Raw genomic sequence first — 4,684 nt, 5'->3', positions numbered from 1 at the left:
GGTTTCACCATGTTGACCAGGATGGTCTCGATCTCTTGACCTCGTGATCCACCCGCCTCGGCCTCCCAAAGTGCTGGGATTACAGGCTTGAGCCAGGTAAATCTTTACTTCCCCTTTGGGGATCTATAAAGTTACAAATGCTGTCTCATGTGTCATTAAATCTCACTGCAAATACGCATTAAAATAAGTTTTAATATTTGGTGGCAGCTTTTGAGAGGAAAGGGCAGAAATGATAAAAAGTATCTGGAGAGGCAGGAGTAGCCCTCACTCAGTTACTTCGTGATTTTCAGCTTCAGGTCGTCTGTTTCGCCTCATTGATATTCAGGACGTTCTTCTAGGCTGTCAGGAGCTGCTCGCTCGGCTCCTCAGGCTCTGCCTTGGGTGTGATGTATCTGGGACTTGATTCCTGCAACTTTTCCTGCCCAGGGGGTTGGAAGAACAGCGTAGGGCCTTTGGCGGCTTTGCTTAGGGAAGGAGACAGAGATGAGAGTTTTCACTAATACCAAATTTCCTGGGGGTTGGGCTTCTGCTCCTTGTGTTAATTCTTGTTGCAAGGGAGCTAGAAAGGTTACATGCTTAACCAATGTAGAAGTTTCCCGCCTGTAAACAATCTCTGAGCACACTGATGTATCTTATCCTTTCCCGATGGCAGAGGGAGTTTGCCATCCTCTGACCTAGCCTTCCTGAGGGCTGGGAAGTATGCCCTGGAGAAGGCCTATTTTATTTCTGCAGGGGAATGCTGAGGTTTACTTGTTCGTATGGAACCTTCCTAGATGAGAAGAGGCTTGCAGTGCCTTAATGCCTCGAGGCTTCCTTGCCGCTCACTTAACTCCGGATAAGCTAACCTGTTTCCTTTGGCCCCTCATTTGTTCCCTTTTGATGTTCCTTACGATGCATTCCTGCCATTTCTTGTGGAAGAAAAACAGGATAATAACCTGCTGATTTCCTGGTGATATTTTTATAGATCCATTAGTGGCAAGAAAATGTCTTTCCTTTCAAGTGGCAGCGTCAGTGTGGGGAACCAAGAAAGCATACTTGGAGTTAGTAGAAATGTTAGCTACCTTTCCCTTGCTTAATCCAACTGTGTTTGTTTTTTTTTTTGAGACGGAGTTTCGCTCTTGTTGCCCAGGCTGGAGTGCAATGGCGAGATCTCGGCTCACCGCAACCTCCGTCTCCTGGGTTCAGGCAATTCTCCTGCCTCAGCCTCCTGAGTAGCTGGGATTACAGGCACGCGCCACCACGCCCAGCTAATTTTTTGTATTTTTAGTAGAGACGAGGTTTCACCATGTTGACCAGGATGGTCTCGATCTCTTGACCTCGTGATCCACCCGCCTCGGCCTCCCAAAGTGCTGGGAATACAGGCGTGAGCCACCGCGCCCGGCCCCCAACTATTCTTTTAAGCGCTATTGGCTCAGCTGATTGAGCGCTTGTGCCTGAGAGAGACATTCTTTAGAGTGGCTGCTGCTTGTCCTGCCTTATGTCCTTCTTGCTTTACTGGCTGTTTGTTGGCTCAGGGCTCCCCCTAGAGGACAGTAATCCAGCCACATTACGCGGCGTGTGAACAGTTCAGTTACTTCCTAGGGTTCACTTGGAGGCTTTTCTGACTAGCAGAGCTGGCATGACAATGGCTTGGAAGCACGTGTCAACTAAGGTTGAGAAAAATACTGGATTAGATTAGGGCTTTTCCTGAGATGCCTCTTCTGGTCGTGCTACGGGAAGAGCGTAGGCCTGGATTAGAAAGGAGAAAAAAGAGAGACTGGCTCTGGTGTTTAGAAGGAGGTCTACTCTCCTTCCTTTAATTTCCAGAATCACCCGGGGCTCCTGCGCTGTAATGGCAGTTTGAGCCCCGGGACCCATCAGTCCTGCTGGATCGTCTGTGAGGCTGCTTCTGAGCCCAGTGACCTCCACCTTTGTGGTCTCCGCCACAGGCTGGATGGGTTGAGGTGGCTTCGTCTTGCTGTATGGGCATTCTTTCTTTCTTTTTTGTTTTCAGACAGAGTTTCCCTCTTGTTACCCAGGCTGGAGTGCAATGGCGCGATCTCAGCTCACCGCAATCTCCGCCTCCTGGGTTCAAGCAATTCTCTTGCCTCAGCCTCCCCAGTAGCTAGGACCACAGGCATGCACCACCATGCCCAGCTAATTTTTTTGTATTTTTAGTAGAGACGGGGTTTCACCATGTTGACCAGGATGGTCTCGATCTCTTGACCTCGTGATCCACCCGCCTCGGCCTCCCAAAGTGCTGGGATTACAGGCTTGAGCCACCGCGCCCGGCCCTATAGCTTACTTTTATAGCTTCCTTTTAATATCAGAAGCTGCCTGTGTAATAAGCTTGTCCTTTAGGATGAGCTGTCCCTTGACTGAATTGGGATAAGGAGGGGTGTTCTCTGAGTGCCTCTCTCAGTCCTTCCATAAAGGCTACAGGATTCTCATTTGGGTTTTTGTTTATCCTGGACAGTTTAGAGTAACTGAGAGGTTTGGCTGCGGTTTTCCTTAGGCCCCCTAATGTACACTTGAAAAAGTACTTCCTTTTCCATTCATCTCCTGAGTTATTGGGGTCCCAGTTAGGGTTGTCAAGGGGAACTGCGTTTCCTCCCAATTGGGAATGGCATTTCTTCTCTTTCCTTATCTGCTTTCTTCCCTTTTGGTGTGTTATAGGAGATACACAGCTCATCTCCAAAATCAGAGCTGCCTGCTTTTCAGCTGCAGTGAGGGTCTTGTTTCAGCTGCAGTGAGTTAACTCTTGGAAAGCCTTTATACATCTATCAGGGCTGTCAGAAAATTGGCCTCAGTCTCCCTTTATTTGCCTAAGATCCTGCAATGAGAAAGGAACTTGAAGGGGCCACAAATAAGGGGCATCTTCAGATGGTTCCTTTGGAAGTTGCTTCTTTTTCTTTCTTTTTTTTTGATGGAGTTTTGCTCTTGTTGCCCAAGCTGGAGTGAAATAGCACGATCTCAGGTCACTACAACCTTTGCCTCCCAGGTTCAAGCGATTCTCCTGCCTCTGCCTCCCAAGTAGCTGGGATTATAAGCATGTGCCACGATGCCGGGCTGACTTTTTTTTTTTACTTTTAGTAGAGACAGGGTTTCTCCATGTTGGTCAGGCTGGTCTTGAACTCCCAACCTCAGGTGATCTACCCGCCTCGGTCTCCCAAAGTGCTGGGATTATAGTTGTGAGCCACCATGCTTGGCTGTAAGTTGCTTTTCTAATTTTGGGGAACTATTCTCTGTTGGCCTGCTCGATGCGATTGCTTAAAGAGCTGCTGGGTTGATCTTACAATGCTTGCAAAGTTTTAGTAAAAATGCCATGCCCCTGTACAAAAGAAAATGAGTTGCTCTTCTATATCCTGAGGTTAAAAAAGTTTCAGTGTTTCAGAGTGCACTCCAGAGGGGTGACAGCAGAAGTTAACGTGTGACCCATCTAGAAAGAGAGGCGAGAATAAGTGTTCTTCCAGTCTCCTTCCTTTCTGTATGACCCAGGACAGAAAGTAAGACAGTGGAGCACCCTCCTGTTTTACCTCCCTGGTTCCTGGGACCTGGCACCCTGTTAAATGTACCACCCACAGTTGTAAGCATGATCCTCCAAGCCATGGGACCGACCGGATGAACTAAGCGATGGGACTAACCACGCTTTTCCCACGCAACCTTAGCTTATCTGCCTGGTGTGATTCCCTCTGACACCCTAGACCTATGAGATCTGCCTGGCTCCCTGAAAAATAGGTCTTCGGAGAGACCCTGTTGTCTTTGGGCAAAGCTCCTTTAATGGAGGCCGAGTGCTAGACTGCTTGCTGTTATGGCCCGTGCGAAAGCATTTACCCTCAAAAAAATGGTTCTGGTTAACTTCCAAAGCGAAAATCTCTTTACTATTTAAGTACCATTTTAACAGGAAACAGACTAGGTGTCTTAAAAGAAAGTAGGAACTGAATGGCCATTTTCCTGCTTATGGGACAATATCAAGATTAAAATTTGGCAGCAGAGGGCATATTCCTTTTTTTTTTTTTTAGACAAAGTCTCGCTCTGTTGTCCAGGTTGGACTGCAGTGGTGCGATCTCGGCTCACTGCAACCTCCGTCTCCTGGATTCAAGCAATTCTCCTGCCCCAGACTCCCAAGCAGCTGGGACTACAGTTGTGCACCACCATGCCTAGCTAGGTTTTGTATTTTTAGTAGACACGGGCTTTCATCATATTGGCCAGGCTGATCTCGAACTCCTGACCTCGTGATCCACCCGCGTCAGCCTCCCAAAGTGCTGGGATTACAGACACGAGCCACCGCGCCCGGCCGAGGACATATTACTTCTAACTGCTGAAGCCACAACTTTCCTGTTCACAGAAGTAGTCTGGAGCCTGATTTCTAGTGGTGTAAAAGGAAGCTCAGTGTCACCTTTGAAAATGTGCCTTCTGCCGGTGCGGTAGCTCACGCCTATAATCCCAGCACTTTGGGAGGCCAAGGCGGGCAGATCACCTGAGGTCGGGAGTTGGAGACCAGCCTGACCAACACAAAGAAAGCCCTTCTCTACTAAAAATACAAAGTTAGCTGGGCATGGTGGCGCATGCCTGTAATCCCCAGCGACTCGGGAGGCTGAGGCAGGAGAATCGCTTGAACCTGGAGGTGGAGGTTGGGGTGAGCCAAGATCACGCCTTTGTACTCCATCCCAGGCAACTAGAGCAAAATTCTGACTCCACCGGA

This window comes from Cebus imitator, unplaced genomic scaffold (genome assembly GCF_001604975.1).
Source record: "Cebus imitator isolate Cc_AM_T3 unplaced genomic scaffold, Cebus_imitator-1.0 Scaffold469, whole genome shotgun sequence".
NCBI lineage: Eukaryota > Metazoa > Chordata > Mammalia > Primates > Cebidae > Cebus > Cebus imitator.
The sequence above is the reverse complement of the archived record's forward strand: the minus strand, read 5'-3'. Positions refer to the sequence as shown.